Below are 26,825 nucleotides of genomic sequence, written 5' to 3' on the forward strand. Positions count from 1 at the left end.
CAGCACCCAGAACAACAACCTCCGGCCGTAATAACGGTCTTGATACGTCTGGGCATTGAGTCAAACAGAGCTTGGATGGCGTGTACAGGTACAGATGCCCATGCAGCTTCAACACGATACCACAGTTAATCAAGAGTAGTAAATGGCGTATTGTGACGAGCCAGTTGCTCGGCCACCATTGACCAGACGTTTTCAATTAGTGAGAGATCTGGAGAAAGTGCTGGCCAGGGCAGCAGTCGAACATTTTCTGTATCCAGAAAAGCTCGTACAGGACCTGCAACATGCATTATCCTGCTGAAATGTAGGGTTTCGCAGGGATCGAATGAAGGGTAGAGCCACGGGTCGTAACACATCTGAAATGTAACGTCCACTGTTCAAAGTGCCGTCAATGCGAACAAGAGGTGACCGAGACGTGTAACCAATGGCAACCCATACTATCACGCCGGGTGATACGCCAGTATGGCGATGACGAATACACGCTTCCAATGTGCGTTCACCGGGATGTCGCCAAACACGGATGCGACCATCATTATGCTGAAAACAGAACCTGGATTCATACGAAAAAATGACGTTATGCCATTCGTGCACCCAGGTTCGTAGTTGAGTACACCATCGCAGGCGCTCCTGTCCGTGATGCAGCGTCAAAGGTAACCGCAGCCATGGTCTCCGAGCTGATAGTCCATGCTGCTGCAAACGTCGTCGAACTGTTCGCGCAGATGGTTGTTGTCCTGCAAACGTCCCCACCTGTTGACTCAGGGATCGAGACGTGGCTGCACAATCCGTTACAGCCATGCGGATAAGATGCCTGTCGTCTCGACTGCTAGTGATACGAGGCCGTTAGGATCCAGCACGGCGTTCCGTATTACCCTCCTGAACCCACCGATTCCGTATTCTGCTAACAGTTACTGCATCTCGACCAACGCGAGCAGCAATGTCGCGACACGATAAACCGCAATCCCGATAGGCTAAAATCCGACCTTTATCAAAGTTGGAAACGTGGTGGTACGCATTTCTAGTCCTTACACGAGGCATCACAACAACGTTTCACCAGGCAACGCCGGTTAACTGCTGTTTGTGTATGAGAAATCTGTTGGAAACTTTCCTCATGTCAGCACGTTGTAGGTGTCGCCACCGGCGCCAACCTTGTGTGAATGCTCTGAAAAGCTAATCATTTGCATATCACAGCATCTTCTTCCTGTCTGTTGAATTTCGTGTCTGTAGCACGTCATCTTCATGGTGTAGCAATTTTAATGGCCAGTAGTGTAATAATGATCTTAAGGAGACCATTCGCAGACCGGCCCGAAGAAAGGTAAAAACTGACACCTGCACTGGTAATAACTTTACTGAACAAGTGCAGAAGTGATCGTTGTAAATAGGCACACATTTGTGACGGCAGTGTTACTTCTGTACGAGAACTGCACACAAAGCTGCCGGTACAGTTACATGAACAAGGTTATGTACGTAACACTTAGAGAATAATCCCGTTCCATCGCCACCCCGCGGAGCGTCGATGTTTCATAGATACGACGGTACGATTCTATTCAGAGAGCGCATCAGGGAGGAGGTTTCGTTAATAAGGAGGACAAAGGCGCGGCAAAGTGTGCGAAGTCAGTAAATGAGGCGAATTAGCATTAATTACCATTAAGAGGGAACGGGGGCGCGTCAGCAGCGCTGAGCGCCCGGCGCAGCGGCGATATGCTAATGGCCGTGACAAAACAGGATCAGCGCCGCCGCCGCCGCCGCTCTGGCTCCGGAGGCGGATCGAAGCCAGCGGCTGCAGCGGCCAAGCGCTCCCAGAGGCGTTCCCGATGAGTGCAACGTACAGAAGTTCACCCCTTCCCAGGAAGACTCACGCCAGTGTACAGGAAACTGTCATCGCTGGGTTATTATAAGGAAATATCAGGAAATATACGTACGGAGCGACTTAAAGTCAAAAGAGTACATAACAATAATCGTACGAGAGGGAGATGCCAGACTGAGATTCGTCGGAAGAATCTGGGGACGCAGACTACCTAATCGTAGGTATCCGGACACCTATTAACAAACATTAACATTATGCTGGTGTAAAATGTCGCAAATATGAATGATTATGATGATGTTTGGTTCAAAAATGGCTCAAATGGCTCTGAGCACTATGCGACTTAACTTCTGAGGTCATCAGTCGCCTAGAACTTAGAACTAATTAAACCTAACTAACCTAAGGACATCACACACATCCATGCCGGAGGCAGGATTCGAACCTGCGACCGCAGCGGTCGCTCGGCTCCAGACTGCAGCGTCTAGAACCGCACGGCCACTCCGGCCGGCTGATGATGTTTGGTTTGTGGGGCGCTCAATTGCGCGGTTATCAGCGCCCGTACAAATTCCCAACCTTTGCTCAGTCCAGTCTCGCCACTTTCATGAATGATGATGAAATGATGAGGACAACACAAACACCCAGTTATCTCGTGGCAGGTGGGCAAAGACGTAGCGAGAAGATGGATAGCAGGCGCTGGATCAAGCTTGCCTGTCACGAGAGAGACCAGAGACACACCGACAAGCAACAGACCGCCAACGCCCTCTCAACAGCAAGTATTTAGGCCACCGCCACTGACCGGAGGGCCCTGTTGGCTCACTGGCTCACTCAGGCTAAGACAATTTATAGTGACCAGATTAGTGACAATAGCAAGATTACCGATAGTGTCTACAAGAGGACTATTACTGATGAGCTCTTACCACGAAATAAATGTAAATAAAGAACAGTATTAATCCACGAGTGGATTTGCTTTGTAGAAAGAGGATACTGGCCACCTGCAACAGCATCCTCTCCCTTGCATCCTTACGGTACAAGACTATAATAATATCGAGTACGCCAACCCTTCGCATTTATAACTACCTGAGCTGTGCTGGGAACACTTTCAGTGAGGATTCTGAAAGTCCGCGGAAGAATGGCAGTCCATTCTTCCTCAAGAGCCGAAACTAGAGAACGTACTGATGTCGGACTCTTGGGTATCGAGCGTAGTCGATGTTATAACTCATCTCAAAGATGTTCCATAGTGTTTAGGTCGGTACTCTGGGCAGGTCAGTCCATTTCAGGAATGTTATTGTCTACTAACTATTGCCTTGCAGATGCTGCTTTATAACAGGGTGCACTGTAATGATGATAAAAGCAGTCATCGTCTACGAACTGATTTTTTACTGCACGCAGCACACAATGCTGTAAAAAGTGTTCATATCCTTCCATATTTAGCCTTTTTTTAGTGATATAAGAGGACCATACTCTAACCACGAAGTACACCTCAACCGCGCGGGATTAGCCGAGCCGTCTCGGGCGCTACAGTCATGGACTGTGTGGTTGGTCCCGGCGGAGGTTCGAGTCCTCCCTGGGGCATGGGTGTGTGTGTTTGTCCTTAGGATAATTTAGGTTAAGTAGTGTGTAAGCTTAGGGACTGATGACCTTAGCAGTTAAATCCAATAAAATTTCACACACATTTTAACATTTGAAGAACACCGCCTACCGTGTGAATTTGAAAATTTTCCTGGCGAACTGAATGTTCAAACTAATTTCGAGCTTGCAGCCAGTCGTCGATTGATACACGACACGATATTTCAATTGGGCACCGGGTGAGTCACCGAAGATTTCGACAGCTCACCTGAAAATGACTGGCAGGTGCCCAATTGAAACATCGTGGGATGTATTCAACTACCATCGGCTGCATCCCATTCCGTAACATCACCTCCTCTGTACTCCACTCTTGCCACTACACAAAATTCTCCCTGAAATCACCAAATCCAAATCTTTCCATCGGATTGCCACTGTGTATATCGTGATTCATCACTCAAAATTACTTTTTCTAGTCATCCACTGGATGGCCGGACGTGGATTCGAACCGTCGTCCTCCCGAATGCGAATCCATCGTGGAAACAATTGCGCCACCTCGTCGGTCTCACTTTATGGACATACCCCAGAGCTCCATAAACTGTTGTAACGACCCTGGCAGAATCCTCAGGAAGTGTAGTCCATAGAAGAAGGAGGTAGCTTATAAAACCCTCTTTCGAACAACATCTGAATATCGCTCCATACTTTGGAACACGAACGAAACAAGATTGGTAGAGGTAAAAGAAAAAGTCCAAAGAAGAGCAGTGTGGTTCGTCACTAGTTCATTTAGCAAATGCGAAAGCATCACGGAGATGCTCAGGCAATCCCATTGGCAGACGACACTAGAGAGGCGTTGGGCATCACGATGTGACTTATTGTTAAAATTTCCAGTGGGGAACGTTCCAAGAAGAGTCTACTAGTGTATTCAATGTCTGTTTTAGCGAAGAGGCCGTGACGGCGAAATCAGACAGGTTTGAGCTCCCATGGAGGCCTATCAACAATCTTTCTTCCCGCGCTCTATTCGCGACTTGAACATGAAATGGTGTAAATTTTTGGGGAAGAAACCACTGCATCGAAGGAAATTAGTGATTGACATTTTGCGAACTTCCTTTTGTTTCAGACAAATCACATTCTCTGAAACAATCAAATCTGGTTTCGGCCTGCATTTGTGATATGTAGTACCAAAATTCCGCAGCCTGGTCGCAATCCAACCCGACCAACCGCCGTGTTATCCTCTGCCAATGGCATCGTCGGATGCGGTATGGAGGGGCATGTAGTCAGCACAACGCTCTACCGGTCATTGGCGGGTTGCTTAATCTTGGAACCGCTAAAAATCGGTCGAACAGCTCCTCAGTTGGCCTCACGAGGCTGAGTGTATTCCAGACCAGTCCTCCAACCAAGCAAAAATCCCTGGCAGTACTGGGAACCGAACCTGGATCCTCCGTATGGCAGCTACGGGGATGGACTTCAGCTTGCACTGGACATCTTCTAATGCTAGTTGCCATAGACGGTATTTTGTGGTCAAAACATTCATTACATGCGTTATCGAGCTTAAACTTTCTAACAAAAATTGCGATATTATGTAGGGATAGCCGAGTTTTCAGAGTACTGTGTATATATCCTGCTACATTGAATATACCGGAAATGACTTTGTAGGGCGACTGCAGCTGCTTTGGAAGTGACAAGCCCACCCGTAAACTACCTCAAATGTAGTAGAACTGCTCAGTTGATCAAAAGTAGCCTCTCTAGCACGAACGTTATAGTGGTTTGTAAAGAACACATGGATTTAGATACAGATAAATTAAAAACGTATGTCGAACAAGTGAAGGGATATAAATATGACTGCTCATTTAAGCAGCAATACCTGAAATGATTTTATACCCATTTTGTACGGGCATATCTCATAAGAACGACTAAGAAGGTTGTGTTGTTATGATTTAATTTCACGACGCAAGCTGAATTACCATATTCAACAACGAATTTATTTCGTCATGGAATACACTAAGAAAAGCTAGCCTACAGTTACTAAGGTAATCTCGGGACACTTTACTACAAATGATCGGATCCGCTTTCGAACGTAATTTCTCTCGAATGCTGTTTGCTCGAGAATATCGAAACATGGATGTACGTGGCGAGCCCCAAAGAAAGAGTATTGATTTGTGGTAGACGATGTAATTCCGCGCTAAGTTAGTACAGAGTAAAATGAACTGTAGATAAGCTAAAGAGCGAAATTTTCAGTTTCCAGTTATTGCTGCTGTTGTAAGCTTCCTCTTGTACTAAATGTCATTTGTGGTGTGCAAATCGTGATAAAATCGGGAAGTAAATTAGCTTGGTTGGTTGAATTCAGCACTTCGCATTTACGTCATCAGCAGCAGCGTCGGAAGTTATGTGACAAAGTAGGCGCTTTAGTAAAGTTGCGAACTGAAATACACAATCCGCTGAAATGAACACAGAAACTACCGGTTAGCAAGCTCGGCTCACACTGTTGGAATCCGATCACCGAACGACACGATAACGAATAGGGCCCCGCCAATACGATAAACCTCGCATAACAAACTGTTATGGACCAAAACGTGCACCCGCTTTGCTGATCCGGCTCTATAAATGTCAGCTTAAACTAACTAATTAAACATTTTCGGTTATTTCTGATGTTGTGCGAACAGTTGTCCAAATTCGTGGCAGATGTACGAGACACACACGCTGGACATTTGATGACAGGAAATTACGACAGAGGGGTTTGGGATGACACATTTTGTCGAGCGTGATGCTGTCATCTATATGAGATCGCGCTGATAAATGGTTAGCAAACAGCTATGTATATTCACACACAACCTCGTGTAGACACACACACACACACACACACACACACACACACACACATACACGCGCGCGCGCGCGCGCGCACGCAAGTACGCACGCACGCTGCTCAGGCAGATCACCCGATTCCAAAGCTGTGACGAAGGGTGTCATTCGTATTGTACTTGTTTTTGCTACTGTAACAATACACAGATGTTTTAGTGCAGAAAGCGCATATTGTTTTAAGGACAGTTTGAACACACTTTCCATAATATCATTTAAAGTAGCTGGGAGTACGGGTGTCGCTCTGTTGGAAAAAAGAGAGACTGATACACAATATACCACAAAACGTAGCCATTAAGTCGTCTTTCGTCCTTCTTGTTGAAAATGCTTCTACCTGTAGCAAAATTATTCCAGTTGACCTTTCCTGGAAGCAGAGAAATGTGTTTGCACAGCACGTGTCGTTTCAGCATGAGAATAACGTCTCTCTCAACGACGTTTGTAGCTACAGCTGCAAGAAAGAGCTGCTTCTCTATGGGCCAGAGACGGAAAGAGAAACTTCCATACTTGATTTCGAAGCAATAACACTTCATCTTAGTGAGGTTTTCTCAAGTTTCAGGTAACAGACGTAAGCAAATGACATTTAAAAATATAATAAAAAACAACGGTACCACTCTGCTGCATTAAAGCAGGGAAAACCTTTTACTCTCCATTTGGCGGAAATAATTCTATATGCATATTCTCGTTATGATCTTCCGCTGCCTCTTTTCTTTTATTTAAAAAAAAAAATTGCTGGAGTCGATGCCCTATCGCAGGTTTCTCTAATAAAATGTTTGGTTAATCTTCTCAATCCTCTTAGCGTTATGGCAGCTCTTGGCACGAGCAGTAAAACTAGGCTGCAACAAACAGCACCTTGATCGAGTTAAGTACTTGAAGAGATAATGCTGTGTCAGTGATTAGCAATGCTGACTTGTGTCACCAAGGCATGAAACTGATGCTCATTAAAACCAAACGGCAATCGTGGTCATTATCACGGTATGTTGATAAGAATTTCGAGGCGACAGGCGTCGCATCCGGGCATCCCTTAAACTAACCATTCCAAATCCGTTAATAACCATGCCGACCCTGCGCCTATACGGGGAAGGGCAACGGGAAAAGAAGAAAAAGAAGAACTCCACTAGAAAGAGGCCCTGGTACGTGAATACTAGAATGTGAATAGTGACTGGTTCCTGCCTATCCACGAAGACACTGCTAGTGCATCCTGAACAAGTCTGAAGTCCCGCTATTCAAGAATCACGTGAGTTAGCAAATGTTTGAGCAACTCAGTGCAGCAACTATTAACAACCGTACCAACACGGTTAATAAACCTAGCGGCTTTAACTGCTGCGTGAAGTCTGGAAAACTGTCAACAGAATGAGTACCAGGTTTGGCAGAAGTGTAGATTTACTGTTTAAATGGGGTAAACTGCCGGCACTCCAATATGACTGTGGACCAGAGCGCTACACGGTCTTCCACATTGCTCAAGAGTGCCAAAAACGAGCCTATCAAGGGGACATTATAGACCTGTTCAAATTATCCCCAGGTGCGACAGACTGGACTGAACGGTTAGATACTAATATGTAGTTGAACGCTTGTGTCATAGTTCTGACTTCGCATTTGCTCGTCTTGTGTGATAGAAATATTCCTGTATATTCAGTGTTTTTGCATTTTATGTGTATTTGCCATGCGATAAATAAATAGTGACGAAGGCTAATGGTGAAATTCCGGTGTTACCTGAAGATGTTCATTTAGAACGAAACCAGTTGTGCGTAGTAAACGTACATAAAATACAGCTGTGATGTTTTTTCCATCAACATTTTCCAGTTGGGTAAATTTAGAGACCCTGTATTCGTAGAAGGCTGTGCAGCCATTATGCCGCCGCTATCTAGCTGTATCTCCGACAATGATCACGAGAACAAGATAAGAGAGATTAGGGCACTTACATACAGTCATTTTTCCCTCGTTCAATACGCTATTGGAATGGGGGAGAAAATCGGTAATACTGGAACGATATACCCTCCCCCACGCACTATACAGTGGCTTGCGTAGTATATACGAGATGTGATCAAGAAGTACAGGGAATTTTTTAATTTCGCGATCTTTATACATCCGATTTTCAATTTTTTTTTGTCTTGTTGGTGCACATGTTTTTGATATATGTTTACATCTACAACTGTTTTGATTATGGCGTTTATTGTTGACAGTCGAAAAGATTACAAGTGCTTTCGAACGCTCGGTGAATTTTTACTTAAAAAATGAATCAAAGAATGTGCATTAAATTTTGTTTTAAAAATGGAATAAAGTGCAGCGCCACATTCGAAATGTTGACGGTGGCTTTTGGTGAATCTACTATGAGTAAGGCAAGAGTTTACGAGTGGTATAAAAGTTTCAAAGAAGGTCGAGAAGAAGTGGTAGAGGACGACCACCCTGACGCGCTAGCATACCAGTTACTGACGACAATGTGCAAGAAGCTAAGTAAAAGTTTCTAGAAAATCGCCGAATCACTATCAGAGCGGTTGCTGACGACGTCGGCATGTCTTTTGGCTCACGCCGAGCAATTGTTTCGGATGTTTTGGACATAAAACGTGTAGCAGCGAAGTTTGTTTGGAAACTGTTGAATTTCGATGGGAAATGACGTCGTATAGACATCACTTAGAAATTGCTGAATGAAGTCGACAACGATACAGAACTTCTAAGGAAGTTTATAACAGGTGACGTCGAAACCAAGGCCCAATCGTCCCGATGGAAACTACATGAAGAGCAGCTACATCACATGTGAAGGTTTCTCTCATTGTTTTCTTACCATAGGATAGCGCATGATGAGTTCCTGCCTTATGGTCGTACCATCAATGAGGAATACTACCTGGAAGTTTTGCACCGTTTGCGTGAAACAGTCCTAAGAAAACTACCAGAACTGTAGCAAAACCACTTGTGGAAATTGCATCACAATAACGGTTCCGCTCACACCTCGTTCGTGATTTTTTGGCAGGAAACAACACCGTTATGTTTGCCTCAGTGACGTTATTTGCCAGACATGGCGCCCCTAAGAGTGAAGAGAACCATGAAAGGACGTCATTTTACCGCCGTTTACGAAATAGAAACAGAATCGCTGAAGGAGCTGAATGAAAAGTGAGTTCCACAAGTGCTTCCAAGATTGGAAAAAGAGCTGGCACGAGTGCATTTTATCTGAGGGGGATTGTTTTGAAGCGGACAAAGTTGATGTTGATCAAAGAATTAAGATTCTTTACGAAAAACAAAAATTCCAATTACTTTTTCGTCACACCTTGTGTGTAGAGGCAAATGTAAACAGCCATAACACGGCAGCTTTAAAAGGCCGTAAGTCGAAAGCTATTCCGCAGATTAAGCTCTCACCTGACTTGGGCAGCTACATAACAAAAACAACACTGCATTGATATAAATGGTATCTGTTGGCAGACTGACAATCTTTCGTACTGCCCTCGCAGAATGCGAGTTGTAAACAGGTGACGTAGAGGGTGTGTGGCCTGAACCCGTCTTGGCCGACGGCCTCGGCTGTACGGAGCACAGGAGGGGGAGGGTCCCTAAGGAGGCAGCGTCACGGGCCCCGGGTGGGGACTCGCTGCCCCCCCCCGCCCCCTCTCCCTGATGACTGATGACGGCCGGTGGGCCCCGGAGACGCCGATAACATCGGCCCGGCTGGGCAGCATCAATTATATCCGCCAGAGACGCCGGCAGCGGTCGACTCCTGCCGTGGAAGGAGCTCCATCGGTCACGCGTGTCGCACCCGCCCCACGACAAGCTCTGCGATTGCTTCGCTGGCTGTTAATTCTCCGGGAGAACTGATCTCGTACCTTACTCGCCACGGTAACCTGACTGCAGTTATATCGTATCCACTATTTAGGGGTGCAACGGAAACAGTGCATCAGGAATGACGACGACTTTGCTAAGTTGTGGTCACACTCGTTTCAGAGTTACTAATATTTCGAAGGGTATATAGTAAACTTCTGGATATGCTGCAGAGTTGTTGTTACCTGTTTCTGCACGATATTTCGACGACCGACACCCCCCCCCCCCCCCCTTCTTCTTCAGATTCAGTGAGTTTTTCTGTGATGTTTACTGGTTGCCTCGACTCCAACTAGACTGTTGGTCCCACGCCTCTAGAACCAAGTTCGATTTCTGACTACGCTCTCTGATACTCTTATTTTTCTGAGTTCGCACTGATATTTCGTGAAACACAGTTCCCCTCAACGTTTTCCAACACCCTTAAATGTGTTGGCCACCGAAATTTTAATAAATTGAGTTATTTAATCTGAAACTCCAACCCTGTTTATTAGGTTTTCTCGCGTCTTTATTTTGATATACTCCGTAATTATGCTGCGCCAGAAACTTGGCGCTTCCACCACGATGCTGGAACATTTAAACTCTCTCCATCGCAATATAAAGTTCACGATGGAACTTGAACAAGAGGACCAATTATATTTCTTCGGCGTGTTAGTTAAGAGCAGAACGGACGGATCACTAGGTCACAATGTATGTAGAAAACCTAAGCACACTGACCTCTGTCTCCATGTCTCGAGACATCACCAGCCGTCACAAAGAAATTCGGTTCTAAAGACTCTGCTACATTGAACTGGAACATTTTCAGACAAGCAGATACTCGCTGCAGAATTAGAACACCTATGAATAGTGTACCGAAGGAATCAGTACTCAGCTCATCGAACAGAAAGCCGATGCACTCTGAGAAAGAGACCGAGGATGGAAAGTAAAAAATCGCTTATCTACTTGATGTTGACGCAATATTCGGAAAGTCTCCTACAGAAACATGGCATCCTCTGTATTTCGCTCCCTTCAACACAGGAAAAAAATTATTCTTTGCAATGTTCAAAACGGCCAACGGCCTTGCCTCAGTGGTAACACCGGTTCCCGTCAGATCACCGAAGTTAAGCGCTGTCGGGCTGGGCTAGCACTTCGATGGGTGACCATCCGATCTGCCGAGCGCTGTTGGCAAGCGGGGTGCACTCAGCCCTAGTGAAGCAAACTGAGGAGCTACTTGATTAAGAAGTAGCGGCTCCGATCTCGGAAACTGACATACGGCCGGGAGAGCGGTGTGCTGACCACATGCCCCTCCATATCCGCATCCACTGACGCCTGTAGACTGAGGATGACACGGCGGCCGTCGGTTCCGTTGGGCCTTCATGGCCTGTTCGGGAGGAGTTTCTTTTATGTTCAAAACGACCTAGGTCTCCGAGATTCAGGTGTGTACCGCATTCTATGCAAATGCGGCGTGTCGTAGGTGGGGGCAGGATACTACAACAGTGACGACTAAAATAACGAGGCAGTCAACTGTCACCGAGCACTGCCTCGAATATAATCACGAAATGGAATACGACCAGACCCTTATAGCGCAGCGAACACCAATTTTCTGGGACAGCGTAAGTAAGAAGCCTTTCGAAATAAAGATTTGAAAAGATAACCTAATAAAAAGGGACGGCAGTTTCAATTGAAATTACGTTTGAGGTGCGACAATCAGTTTATTAAAATCTCGTCGGCCACCATATTCACAGAACTGGAAAACGTTGACAAAATTTGCATCTCATGGGATATCAATGCGAGCCTGAAAAACGAAAGAGTATCAAAGGGCGTAGTGGATGTCGGGAATCGAATCGGCTATAAATAGCGGCGTGAGATCAACAACAGTTCACAGTCTGGTTGTAGTCCAGGTAATGAGTACACGTAACTGTAAAACTCGCAGCACCTGAGGAAGACGGATGGGTCGATCGTCGAAATACCGTACAGAAAATGGAAACAACAACTCGGCAGAACACCCGAAAGCTCACTATTATATACAATGGAAAAACTTGTAGAAGCCGATGTGGGGAAAGGTCAGTTTGGGTTCCAGAGAAATGTACGGACACGTGAGGTAGTACCGACCCTGCGACTTACCTGGAAAGGTAAACCTACATTTGTTGTATTTGTAGATTTAGAGAAAGCTTTTGCCTATGTCGACAGGATTACGACCTTTGTAACTCTGAAGATGACAGGGATAAAATTCCTGGAGCGAAGGGCTATTCACAAGTAGTACAGAAACCAAAATGCAGTTATAAGAGTCAAAGCACATGAAAGGAAAGCCGCAGTTAAGAAGGGAGTGAGGCTGGGTTGTAGCCAGTTACCAGTGTTATACAATCAGTACATTCAGCAAGCAGTACAGGGAAACAAGGAGAAGTTTGGAAAGGGAATTGACGTTCAGAGAGGTGAAATAAAAAGCTTTGAGGTTTTCTGGTAACAATGTAATTCTGTCAGAGGCGGCAAAGGGCATGGAAGAGAAGTTGATCGAAATGGCTGGTGTCTTTTTGTGGTTTTAGGGCGCACAACTTCAATGGTCATTAGCGCCCTGACTACTCTAAGAATGCACCGCGAGGCACAAGTTGACAACAACAACTAAAAGGGAAAACACGATAAAAGACAGACTGACAGGCATAGGAGTAAAAAACAACATCATCAAATGTCCGTAGCGAGGTTTGTTAAATTGATAAAACAAAGAACACGAGCTCGTGGGTCATCCGCTAAAATGGCATCGAAAGTATTAGGCAGGTTAAGATCGAGGCGCAGAGTGTGAAGATCTGGACAGGACATTAAAATGTGTCTAACCGTCAGCAAGTGCCCACATGGGCAGAACGGCGCCGGCGCAGCCGTCAGCAGATGGCGATGGCTGAACCGGCAGTGTCCAATTCTTAACCGGGCCAAAACGACCTCCTCCCGCCGAGAAGGGCGTGAGGAGGAAATACCAGCAATGTAATGCAGTCGAATTAAACAAGTCGATGCTGTTGTAATTAAAAAAGATGGCTCTGAGCACTGACTAAACTTCTGAGGTCATCAGTCCCATGTTGTAATTAGATTAGGAAATGAGACATTAAAAGAAGTAGATGAGTTTTGCTATTTGGACTGCAAAGTTACTGATGATGGCTGAAGTAGAGAAGATAGGAAATGCACATTGGCTATAGCAAGAAAATCATTGATAAAAAAGGAGGAATTTGTTGACATCGAATTTAAATATAAGTATTCAGAAGCTTCTTCTAAAAGTATTTCTCTGGGGAGTAGGCTTGCACAGAAGTGAAACGTGAACTATAAGCAATTTAGACAAGAAGAGAACAGAAGCTTTTGAAATGTGCTGCTACAGGAGAATGTTGAAGTATAGAAGGGCATACAAAGTATCTAATGAGGTGGTACTGAATCTAACTGGGGGAAAAAGAAATTAATGGCACATCCTAACAAACAGAGGGGATAGAATGATAGGACGCATCCTAGAGCATGAATGGTCTGATAATGGAGGGAAGTGTAGGGGATCAAACTTTTAGAGGGAGCCGAAGGGATGAATAAGTGAAGTAAAGGCACATGGTATGAGTGGCTGGGAGCTCCACAAGGGCAGATTCAGCTGCTTAATAGGAAAGGTTTTTCCTATTCTTTGCACCCGCACGTGCCTTTCCGTCCACGAAGTGTTAGAGCTGTGTGAGGAAGCGTATCTGTTAGCCGGCCGCTGGTGGCTGAGCGGTTCTGGCGCTACAGTCTGGAACCGCGCGACCGCTACGGTCGAAGGTTCGAGTCCTGCCTCGGGCATGGATGTGTGTGTTGTCCTTAGGTTAGTTAGGTTTAAGTAGTTCTCAGTTCTAGGGGACTTATGACCTCAGAAGTTGAGTACCATAGTGCTCAGAGCCATTTTCGTATCTGTTAAGTGTAGATGACTGTAATGTGTGTAAGTGTGGAGTGTACTGTCATGTTTGAGTTGGCTGGTGATGCTGAGAGAAGGGAGAGAGTGGATCCTGGTGTTGGCAGATAGCTTACTCCTCTCGAATAGCAGAGCTTAACGACCCCAATCGACGAACGGGTCACCATCAAGTGTCGCATGCCCTCACTTCGTGAGACACAGCGGAGAGGTTTGGATTTTATTCCAGGACACTGTCACAAGTATTGGCGATCAGAGACATTACATCACCACACACCTAGGCGAATTGTCACCCGTCGAGTACTGGCCACGTCCGACGGTGCTTAACTTCGGTGATCTCGCGTGAACAGGCGTATTCCTCTCGGCATGGCCGTTGACAGGAGATGAATGCAGTAAGAAGAATCAAATGTATTTCAGATGCACTTGCTATTCGGAGACGAAGAGGCTTGCACAGGATAGAGCAGCGTGGAGAGCTGCATGAAACCAGTATTTGGACGAAGATTACAAAGTCACCAAGTTTTAATTACCACATCGAAAAAATATAGTTATTTGGAATGGGTACTGCTATCGACAGTTGTGTGACATAGTCAATTGCACCCCTTCCGCACCGCTGGCTCTTAGGAATATTCGGAACTGAACGCGCCTTTTAAGGCAGCAGGCACTGTCTCGCTATTTCGTTCAACAATGTCCAAGCGATACCGGTCAAAGGTTACAGAAAAGTGCCATATTAATAACAACCGAAAATCATAATTAGCCTCGCTGTAAACAAAATCAGTTGTACTCGTTTCACAGAGGTCCAGTTATTCCTGAAAAATAGGTTTCGGCATTTGTTTTCTGTCACCGCCAGGGCAGTGCGGCGAATCTGGCGTTAATGGGCTACGGGAGCAAACGACCCACGCGAGTGCCTTCGCTAACAGCACAACATAGCCTACAGCGCCTCTCCTGTGTTCCTGACCAAATCTGTTGGACCCTAGATGACTGGAAAACTGTAGCCCAGTGAGATGAGTCTGATTTCAGTTGGTAAGAGCTGATGGTAGTGTTCGAATGTGTCACAGGTCCCATGAAGCCATGGACCGAGGTTGTCAACAAGGCACTGGGTCTATGATAGTGTGGGCTGTGTTCACATGGAATGGACTGGGTCCTCTGGTCCAAGTAAACCGACCAATCTCTGGAAATGGCAATGTTCGTCTACTTAGAGACCATTTGCAGCCATTCATGGACTTCATGCTCCCAAAAAATGATGGAATTTTTATGGATGATTATGCGCCATGTCACTGGGCCTAATTTGTTCGCGATTGGTTTTAAGAACATTCTGGACAATTTGACCTAATTATTTGGCTACCCAGATCGCCCAACATGAATTCCATCGAACATCCATGATACTTAATCGAGAGGTCAGTTCGTGCACAAAATCCTACACCGGCAACACTTTCGCAATTATGGACGGCTATAGAGACAGCGTCTTTCTGGAGAGGACTTCCGAAGTCTTTTTCAGTCCATGCCACGTCGAGCTACTGCACTACGCCAGGCAAAAGGAGGTCCGAGACTTCTGTCACTTCTTTGTATAGCTGTATCCCGGATGTCTCTCACATCTAATTCCGATAGTCACGGTTTCAGTAAATGTGTGACGGCGACATGGCGCAAAGTCTTCCGGCGTTTTGACCACAGTTGCAGGTGGCTTTCGCCATTAAAGGTCAAAATGTTGGAACAGTTTACATCATGCCAGTGTCTCACACCTAGGAGGGTAATGGCTACGAGTACCGAGGAACATGTAACTGTCAAGGTGAGAGAGGGTGAGAGGGAGAGGGAGAGGGGGAGAGAGAGAGAGACGTAGACCTCTTGTGCAAGGCGTTTCTCCGCCGCAGCCCCCGTGCGTCGTGCGCCCGAGTACCCTTTGGCTGTCGCCTGTGCCTGTTTACTGATACGTAATCTAGTTGGCTGCTTTATTATCACTGCCTCGGCGCACGCACACCAGCCGGTCGACCCGAGCGCAACCCTGATTTTACTGCCCTCTAAAAGGATTACGCGGCCTGCGGCCAACAAGCTGTTTACTGCCGCTCGCAGTTAACTAATAGCGGTTCACTGCTCGACCGCACAAAAAGTATAAACCGCTAATGGTGGCGTGAGATGGCTATGAAATCGTGGGACGTGAGTCCGTGACCTAAATACGCCTTTGGGCCACTCCCCAGGGTGTTGTGGCGACGAAGGAGAACACATGATTGTACTGTTGTAAAAAAAGAGGAATGCGTCTCAGGAATCACTATTATACAACTCTTGTTCCGACTGTTTTCAAGCCACTCTTCCTCTCTCTCTCTTTCTTTTTCCTTCTGAATTTGGTCAATTATGGGCTGCATAGAACTTAAGACTTCTTTGCTTTTCTTTTCCTCTCTAAGGCGCTGCAGTCATGGACTGTGCGGCTGATCCCGGCGGAGGTTCGAGTCCTCCCTGGGGCATGGATCTTTGTGTTTGTCCTTAGGATAATTTAGGCTAAGTAGTGTTAAGCTTAGGGACTGATGACCTTAGCAGTTAAGTCCTATAAGATTTCACGCAATTTGAAAATTTTTTTCCTCTCTTCCCAGAACCTACCTGTCATAGTGTCCGTGCCGTGCACGCGCGACGTCCTTGGCGCTCACATATCGATAGTGTCTCCCTGCGTATGTCTCTTCTCCGTTTCTGGGAAACTGGAGGGCACCGGCCAGCAAGAGAGAGCTTGAGCAGCGGCGGGCGGGGATGTCGGGACGTGTGATGAAGCAAAAAGGAAGGACTTGCTGGCAGCATTCTGGAGAGTTGGAGGTCCGGTTTTACGTAGGATGTGTGAGAACTCCATTGGGCCGAGCATAGATGGATGGCCGTGAGCTAGCCTGAGGAGTGCTATTAGCATCACCACGCCGCTTGGTGATTGTCAGCTACTCGACCTTCGGAGGAGTGGATCTGCTCAGGAACCTTGTTGCATGCCTACGAGGGTGGTCTCAGAAGTCTGGCAAATTTCCATGAAAGAATGTAGCGTTTTCGTTGCGGCTTCATGATTGGTACGCTTGATTATTCCAGAGACTTTCAACAATGTACAGGGTACAGTTCATTGTTGATAGCCGTCTAAATTGGTCAGTGTGTCTAATGGAGAAGAGCAAGTTCCGTTCTGTTATTAAACATTTTCAGTTGAAGGATTGGACTGTCGCACAAACAAAAATTGGGTGAAGTTCACGCGGACTCTGTGCCATCATTGAGGACCATTTATTTTTAAATTAAACATGGTTGGGCAAGCACGTAGACGAAGCACGCTCCGGCTCTCCAGTTGAGGTCACCACAAACCAAACCATTGACAAAATCCATGATATGGTAGTCCAAGAGAGCCGAATAAAAATTCGTGAGATTGCTGACATTGTAGGCACCTCAACTGAGGGACCGCGCAATATCATACACTGAGAATTGGATATGGAGAAGCTGTGTGGGAGACGAGTACTCGCAGTCGACCCAAAACGCACCTAGCACATTTCAGCACAATGTCTGGTGATGTTTAATGGCAATCCGCAAGATTTTCTGCGCCGATTTCTGACTAGAGCTATCAATTGCACGCCAGAGTCAAAACGGCAGTCAAAACAATGGACAAAGGCTGGTGGAAGTGCACAGACAAGTCGAAGATCATTTTTTCAAAGATGATCTCCGCAGAGTACTTTGAGAAAGGAGAAACTATAACTGAACCGTATAATTCTTCGTTGCTGGATCGTTTGAAACTTTCGTTGGCTGAAAAAATACCAAGGTTAGCACTCAAAAAAGTGCTCTTTCTCCAGCATAATGCGCCATCCCACGCATCAGTGATAACAATGGTGAAAGTGTATGAAGTGGGTTTTGAGTTGGATCCTCATCCACCCTGTTCCACTCTAAGTGACTTTTTCTTGTTCCTCAATTTGAAACTTTGTATTGCTGGGAAGAAATTTTCATCAAATGAGGAAGTCATAGTTGCAGCTGGACCAAATGTATATCTCTCCAAGGAGACTAAGTCGAGAAGTAAGGTGAGTTGTGATTCCGTAGATTTACCCGGCGTGAAGACGATCAAATCCGGCACCATACCCGTGAAGAGCATAAACAGTCAGGTGAGTTGTTTACGAAACAAGTATTATTTCTTGCTTTTATATCAGATTTATCAAACCACCCTAGTATACTGTGGACTTTATGGTGAGCCCTTTTTTCTATTTTTAGCTGACGTCTGACTTACTGCATCCTGGTCCTGGCTGATATTTGTGGTCGTTCCACTCGATATTCCGTTGTAACCGAAGGCGGTGATTCGTATTTTTCTACCAGGTTGCGTTCAGCGATTTTTCTGGACACATATTCGCGATTTGTTACTAACGTCAGTTTGTAATTTGGATTTTGATTCCTACTGACCACATTGCTGGGTAGCATGGTTTGTTTGATTGTGAATGGTTCAAAAATTGTTCAAATGGCTCTGAGCACTATGGGACTTAATATCTGAGGTCATCAGTCCCCCTAACTAACCTAAGGACATCACACACATCCATGCCCGAGGCAGGATTCGAACCTGCGACCGTAGCGGTCGCGCGATTGTAAATACAAGCCGGCACTTACTGTAAGCTACTTGTCTGGCATGTTACCTATTCAGTGCTTGCCAGCGTTGTTTTATTTATTGGTGTTCTGTATTTTATTAGAATAGTGTTTAATTCTGCTTATCTGTTTGTGTTACAAGACAGATTAACCATTGTTTAATATTTTGTTTATTAAATTCAGAAGTGAAACCGGGGAAGGGCCTCAGTGTATGCTTTAGTTGGTCTTGTGGCTTTCGTCAAATCATTTTTGGTAATGTAAATTCCTCGTACATCCCTAGAAGAGGTACCTATTTTTGTGAGACCGATAGCCAGCTGATTCCAGTAAATCAGCATTACTTGTTGTTAGCTGTTTGCCGAACTGCCCACCTGCGTAATAATTATATTGCGATTTGTTTGCTTGAAGTTTCTTCCTGTCGGGCTTAGCTACTTCTTTCCCCCATATTTCGTCTGCCTGTAACCCCTTGAGATTAAATATTTGCCTTACTTTGGTGTTCTATATTTCAGTTGTGTTGATATTGGCCAAGAGACTTTTATATTTATAATTATTTTCTCTTATGATTTATATGTTCTAGGCAATTTGACCTTAAGGTCTCACGATCTTCACGCCTTGTACCTGGTGTTTTGATTGGCCATTGTGTAGTAAGACTGACTGTGTTTATAAGCCGGATAGCCTGGCTGTCCATGGAGGCGTGTTTGGACTCAAGCTTAAGCTAAAGGTAGGTTCATTCAACAATGCCATCACATTTAGCGAACACAGGCATCGCCTGCAAGGGACACCGTGACCGTTAGGAATTAATGTAAAGACAAATGGCACTACGTCGCGTATTAGGTTATTTTTGTAGCTCGTTTCAATCCACTACTGCAAACATCTATTTCTACAGTATTAAAGTAACGTTAGTGACACTAATGTACCTTTTTGTGTACGTTGCGTCAGTTCCGAGTAGTTTTACTAACAGGGATATTTAAAAGAGTAGGTGCTATTGGAAACATTTGTCTTACATGCTTGTTTATTAAAATTTCTTATTTTTATCTTTTACTTATATTTATTGATAGCTTGAATCGTCCGCGGCTCGTGGTCTTGCGGTAGCGTTCTCGCTTACCGCGCACGGGGTCCCGGGTTCGATTCCCGGCGGGGTCAGGGATTTTCTCTGCCTCGAGGTGACTGGGTATTGTGTGTCGTTTATCATAATTTCATCCTCATTCACTCGCAAGTCGCCCTAGCGGCGGCCGAACCTCCCCGCGAGGTTATTGCTTGAATTTATTGTAAGATGTATGAGACACTACTTTATAAACTGAAAGATGCTTGTTCCAAATAGATTATTACTAAAAACGGGGTAATTCCTTCAGCAGTGCTGGGGCCTAGTGGACGGGGGACGCTAACCTATAAAAGAAAAGCTGTCGGTAAGCGATTTAATTAAAAAAAAAAAACAAAAAAAAACGTTGTCAGTGACGGAGGTATTATCCACTTTTAATGGTCCGCAGAGGGTCAAAGAAGGGCGCTTCGCCGACACGCTGGACGCTGCCCAAGGAATGGCGTACAGGGATCTGAGCAGCGATTTACTGTTTAAAAAGGGCTCGTGAGAGAGAGAGAGAGGGCCGGCCGAGAGGCCTTCCTTTGATTCCCTAATTCTCATTCACCGAACCGCAGACGCCGAGATTGAAAACCGGTAGCGGAAGGGCAATGGGCCATGGGAAAGGAGGCTAACAGGAAAGGGGGCGGGGGCTGGCTGGACAGGGTGGGTGGAGGGACGGGTTAGAGGAGGGCCGCTCGGCCCACGATGAAAGCGCGCCGTCTGGCCCTCTGTTGTGGCGCCGCGCCGGGATGCGCCGCCCGTCGGCCTCAAAGTCCTCAGATAAAGCCGTCCCTACGGCCGTTTGAGCTCGCATAACAGGACCGCCCTGCCAAGCCTCTACCCTGACAGCGATGGCCATCGTCCGCCTACTCCCCCTCTACCCGGAACGCGACAGGTGCTCGAGGAATCTCGGCAACGTACGAGCAGTTAAAGGAGACACTCGTTACCGCTACACTGAGTCCCAGCAGGAATGGTCAATATTCAGGGATCATTCGAATCAAAAATGTCGAGTAAACTTGGGCTCCAAAATGCATACCTTGAGGTGGGTAGGACGTCAAACGGGCCGACTTGGAGCAGGTGAGGCACCACAGGACATTTTAATTTCCACTGTCTATACTTTTACAAATAAATTCATAAAACTTTAACAACATGACCAGGAAGGATTCAGGATTCATACTCATAGCAGTGGAAGCTCAAAAACGTAACAAATCTCATTTTATTTACATGTGAAATTTCATCAATTTTTCCCTTACTACTGGCTGCATTTGTTGCTATAGGTACACTTTTCTTCCTAAGTAAGAGAGGTTCTTCGATGACTTTTTCACAGCATACAAACCATAGTTACAGGTGTATGAAACTCTAGAAGTTATTTAATTTATGAAAAAATGAATGAACTTTTACATTTTAAAGTTCATGTTTAGAAAAAATTTAAGTTTATAGTTAATTATCTCAATTTTTTCCACAGTTTTTTAATAGATTTGGAAAATTCTAGCGTTTCATACACCTGTAACTACTGTTTGTATGCTATGAAAAATTAATCGAAGAATCTTTCGTACTTAGGAAGAAAAGTGTACTTATAGCAACAAATGCAGCCAATAATAAGTGAAAAAATGATGAAATTTCATATGTAAAAAATAGTAGTTTGCTACGTTTTTGAACTTCCACTGCGATGAGTGTGAGTCTTCAACCCTTCCTGGTCATGGTGACAAAGTTTTATGAATTTATTTGGAAAAGTAGAGACAGTAGAAATTAAAATGTCCTGTGGTGACTCTCCTACTTCAAGTCGGCCCGTTTGACGTCCTACCCCACTTAAGAGCTGTGAGCACTTGTTCATCTTCACTACTGTGAAACACATTTCTTGTTCTGAACAAGTACTCATAGCTCTTAAGATATGCATTGTTTACCAGACAATTTTTACTAAACAATTTTGTTCTTTTGTTCTATACTACCTCTTCCCAAAATATGGAAATTTTGATTTTATTTATTGCTCGTTTAGAGACATGTTGCCTTACAGCTTTTGGTGTAGATTACACAACATATTCCCTATTACAAACAGCAATTATTGTTTTCAACAGTTTTAATGGAAGTAATAATAAATTAAAAATACGTTATAATTTTAAATAAAAAAAGACAAAAATATTCAAACTTTAAGAAGATTTGATGATAGATGATAGGAAAGACTTGGATTATAAGAGAGAGAGACCGAGGGGGGGGGGGGGGATGTTACTCTATCTGAGCCAGCCTGGTCTGAGAGCCTCGTAACTATGTTCAAATGGCTCTAGACACTATGGGACTTAACATCTGAGGTCATCATCCCCTAGACTTAGAACTACTTAAACCTAACTAACCTAAGGGCATCACACACATCCATGCCCAAGGCAGGATTCGAAACTGCGACCGTAGCAGCCGCGTAGTTCCGGACTGAAGCACCTAGAACCGCTCGGTCACAACGGCCGGTTTCCTCGGAACAACTTCGAGCCTTGCAGTCCCGGTTCGCTACAGTTTAATTTTCGGGTTGATATTTCTAAACACTATTTACGAGGACACTTTAACTATTATGTACACTGAAATGTGCAGTGATGTGAGAGTGTAAAGTATGTTATTTCTTGGGGTTATTAATTAACCTCATTCCTGTATTATGTGTGTTGAATTTTACCTGTTATGTAGCTTACATACTAAATGTGGAAAGCAAAGAGCTTGCAGTAGAAGAGGTTTGTTTCACAGTACCGAAGATGAATACGTGCTCATAGGTTCCAATGTATGCATTTTAGAACCCGTGTTTACTAGACGTTTTTGCTTCGAATGCTCGTTCCTGTAATATCCTTGAATACTGACCATACCTCCCAGGACAGTCAGTATTTACATACTGCCTGATGGAAAAACATATTTCGAGAAGGTTGTGAGAAAGCGCTGCTTACTCTCGCCACCTGTATGTCGAATAAGCAATGAAACAGGGGAAATTTTTTTTGGAGAGTGTAAGTAAAACATTAAGAGGAGCAGACACTAAAGACATGCTTCACAGACTACATAGCCCATGATGCTGAAAGTAAGAAAACTTGAATACAATGGATGTAAATGTAGCTCAAACTACGGACAAAGAAGACAAATACGCAGACAAAGACTAGTTGTAACGCATCACTTGCAGTCGCCCCAAAGGGCAGTTCTCCTGGCTGTTAGGGACGCAAGAGCAGCATCTGGTAGAATGAGGCGTTGGCCAACCTCGAGCTGATGCATTGATCTTCCTTCACCTGCTTATAGTGGCTTGTGGTCAGGGCCCACTACGTTGTCTTAAGAACTAAAGATGACGACTGATGTTTTCCAGCACCTTTTGGAAATGAAGTTGCAGAAAGTCCTATGGTGATACGTAACTAACAGGACGTAAGAGATGCATTCTACGCAGAGAAGGAAGAATACTTTGCAGGGCCTCCAGTGTAAATCTGTCTGTCCCGTGCCACACTCCATAGCCGATGCCAACCGTGGTAAGTGGAGGATTGGGGGGGGGGGGGGGGGAGGACAGAACCGCACAATAACACTGAGTTCGGTGTGGGGCGGCGATAGGGCGGGTGGACTGCTGCCGCTTGTTGTGGGTTTGTGAACCACTGAGGGCTATGGCGGAACGAAGCCTCTCTGTCGTTTCTAGGTCCCAGGTTCAATACACAAAATACACAATGGTATTCATATAATTCAATTAAGAGAGAGTTTACGAAACTGCATACCCATAAGGGTGAATTGTACTGGAATGCAAAAATTTAGAAAAATCGTAAGAAGAAACTATGAAAATTCGAAAGCAGTGACGTTAAAATCACTTGAAAAACTTAAGTACGAAATGAAGAAGTAATCGAAATAAAGGACGAGACGTGAAAAGCTTACCCGAAAAAGCCATATGTTACGTGCACATGTTCTATTGCGTTCAGGATAGTTTGGAGCAATACAGGGGAAGGAAATGACAGAAAGAAAAAAAAATGGTTTAGATTGACTAATACACAACGTAACTCTTGTAAAATTCGACCAGCGCTACAGGGAATCGCCCCCTTCCTTCGTCTCTTCACCACAATCGGATCATAATTGTGTTTGGAATCTCTAAGAAACTTCCTCACTTCGCTCCGTCTTCGGCTGAAAACTTCGCAGGCGATACGGAGTATCGGTTGTGCGCTCCTGAGAGGAAGGAGTAATGAAATTAGCTGCCGATAAGCGACTGGGGGGCAACGCCCGACCAGTCGTGTTGACACAGTGTTGCGCAGGTCACGCAGAGCTTGTGCGCGGGGGCCGTGATAAGTCGGTCGGCCGGACACGGCATCTTGATTGGTCAGCTCGTGTCCGCAGCCACGTAGCGCAAGTAACGAGCACCGCCGAGAGTCGCCGAGGCGTTTTATCTTGCTACAAGTACTGACGTTACGTGCACAGCGATAGCGAGGCGAACGAGTTGTCCTGGTCACTGGTAGAAATGCTGTGCCTTCAATTACCTCTAGCTGACCGTCTGGAATCACTTGGAGAGCCGGGAGCATACGATGTGGCCAACCTACCGACCGGACAGTTTTCTCTCGTTCTCTTGGATATTCATGGCTAGCCTCCGTAGGTCATGGAGCTAGTACACGCTACGTACCCAGTTCGAAGCCTGATGGTGGATGGAATTTTGAGCGCAAGTATTGGACGACAATGGGGCAGAGTCTACAAGGAATAGTTCATGAGAAACAGACGGTACATTAGTTCCTAGGATTAAATCACAAAACTTTCCAAGCTGTTTATGGAACGAGGCCAGTAAATACCGACGACTAGGGACGTTAAACACAACGATTCCATTGCTCATAATTTGTAGGTCAATTAAACAATTTAAAATCAGAGATAGTAAAATAGTCAGTATTAAACTGAGTGACAGTCCAAATCCACAATAGCTGTTTATTATGTTTTCACTGTATGACGACCGGTTTCACACTCTGGAGGTATATCTTCAGTTCACATAAAACTAGTACATCATGTACCACGACTTCCACGGTGCAAGTGCGCATGAAAACATGTCACTCTTCGATAAAACCTTGGATGAAACGGCAGATGGGCATCCGATCCGAACCATGCATGATCAGGAAAACATCTCCAAAACTCTGTCAAAAGACGAGCCCGGACAGCACTTGACGGACCACGTATGATAGGATGAAACCATCGTCAAAGTCCGCGGGGGTAACAAAGAATTAAAAAACACACACTTCTTGAAAGTCGCCATCATACTAAAGTATACTGGCAGGCGTAAAATAGTACTGCACGCTACAGCGCTAGCCACACACTGAAATGTATTGGCTTAAAAGAACAAATGGTTCAAATGGCTCTGAGCACTATGGGACTTAACTTCTGAGGTCATCAGTCCTCTAGAACTTAGAACCACTTAAACCTAACTAACCTAAGGACATCACACACATCCATGCCCGAGGCAGGATTCGAAACTGCGACCGTAGCGGTCGCGCGGTTCCAGACTGTAACTTAAAAGAACAAAACAGTGAGAAGCGAGACCGGATCAATTACTAAAATGTGTGTATCTTGCGTGAATACACGGTGCTGGACGATGTGACATTGGCAACTTGGAGTTGAAGCGGCGTACAAGATAGTGGTATTTTGGTTATTGTGCTGTTAATTGTGCGAATATGGTCACAAAGTGTGCTGTTTCTGTCTAGGAGGCGTCACTGATGGTCGATGAAGACGGCAGAGGACGATGTGTGGGTGTTGAGGAGTAGGAGGTGGGAGTTGGGTGTTGTGGACGGTTGGAGAAGAGGTTGTATGAAAACTGGAATGTTGTCGTACGAGTAAAGGGTTCTGCTAGAAAAGCATATGCGAACTAAGTGTTGAGGGGAAGAACATGGATAAACTGAAGAGTCGAGTTGTGTAAGGAAGAATATCGGCATAGTCCTGGAAACGGTTAGATTATATATTTGGATGGAAGAGGTAGTGAGTTGTGCGGAATGGCGCCGTTGGAAAAGATGTATGTTTCAGATAACAGACTCTCAATGATGGATCCGTACCTAAAGACTGGAAAGTAGCATAGATCACACCAATATTCAAGAAATGCAACAGGAGTATACACTGAATTACACTGACGTCGATTTGCAGCAAGATTTTGGGACATGATCTGTGTTCGAACATTTTGAACCACCGCAGAGAAAACGATCTATGACATATAGCCAGCATGGATTCAAAAAATACCGTTTTTGTGAAACACAACTAGCTCTTCATTCGCACGAAGTAATGAGTGCTACCGACAGGGGAACTCAAATTGATTCCATATTACTAGACTTCCAAAAGGCATTTGACATTGATCGTCACAAATGACATAACGTCGAATTGCGAACCTATGGAAGATCGTCTCAGTTCTGCGTTTTGATTCGTGATTTGCTGCCAGAAAGGTCACAGATCGTAGTAACTGTCGGAAAGTTATCGAGTAAGAAATAAGTGATATCTAGCATTCCCCAATGACGCGTTTAGGCCCTCTCCTGTTCCTATTCTATGTAAACGAATGTAAACGATTTAGGAGACAATATGACAGCCCTCTTCGATTGTTGGCAGATGACGCTGTCGTTTAGCTTCCAGTAAATTCATTAGAAGGACAAAACCAATTACGAAACGATTTAGACAGGATATTTGCGTGGTGCGAAAAGAGGAAAAATAATGAAAAGCGTGAGATCATTCACATGAGTACTAAAAGGAATCCTTTGAATTTCGGTTACACGATAAATTACGCAAATCTAAAGGCTCTAAATTCAACTAAATACTTAGGAATTACAATTACAAATAAGCTAAATTGGCACGCACACACAGATAATGTTGTGGGGAATTCAAACAGAAGACTGCGTTTTATTGGCAGATTACTTAGAAGGTGCAACAGATCTACTTAGGACACTGTCTGCACTACGCTTTTCCGGCCTCTGCTGAAGTGTTGCTGTGCTGTAGGGGATCCTTACGAGACAGTGACAATCATTAAAACAAAGGCTTTTTTCATTGCAACGAGATCTCCTCACGAAATTTCGGTTACTACTTCCTCCTTCGGATGCAAAAGTAATTTGTTAACGTCCACCTACTGGGGAAAAATGTTCGTCGTAATAAAGTATGAAAAATTAAAGCTCGCAAGGGAAGATTTAATCGTTTTTCCCGCGCGCTGTTCGAGAATGGAACTAATAATAGTCTGAAGGTGATTCGATGAACCCTCTGCCAGGTGCTTAAGTGTGGATTGCAGAGTAGTCATATAGATGTAGATGTAAATGAGCAGGACCATGTCTTCATACGCGAAGGTGGGTGTTGTTTGGAGGGATTACATC

The 26,825-nt window shown here is 44.9% G+C and overlaps 1 protein-coding gene and 1 pseudogene across 1 annotated transcript in view; one reads left to right on the forward strand and one right to left on the reverse strand.

Annotated features, from left to right (window-relative positions):
- Positions 1-26,825, reverse strand: part of LOC124799122 (semaphorin-1A) — a gene marked incomplete at its 5' end in the record, with an annotated part of 341,830 nt that overhangs the window by 61,207 nt on the left and 253,798 nt on the right. The gene's annotated exons all lie outside the window — the stretch shown is intronic.
- On the forward strand, positions 11,062-11,179 carry LOC124799413 (annotated as a pseudogene).

The sequence above is a fragment of the Schistocerca piceifrons genome, chromosome 5 (assembly GCF_021461385.2).
Source record: "Schistocerca piceifrons isolate TAMUIC-IGC-003096 chromosome 5, iqSchPice1.1, whole genome shotgun sequence".
NCBI lineage: Eukaryota > Metazoa > Arthropoda > Insecta > Orthoptera > Acrididae > Schistocerca > Schistocerca piceifrons.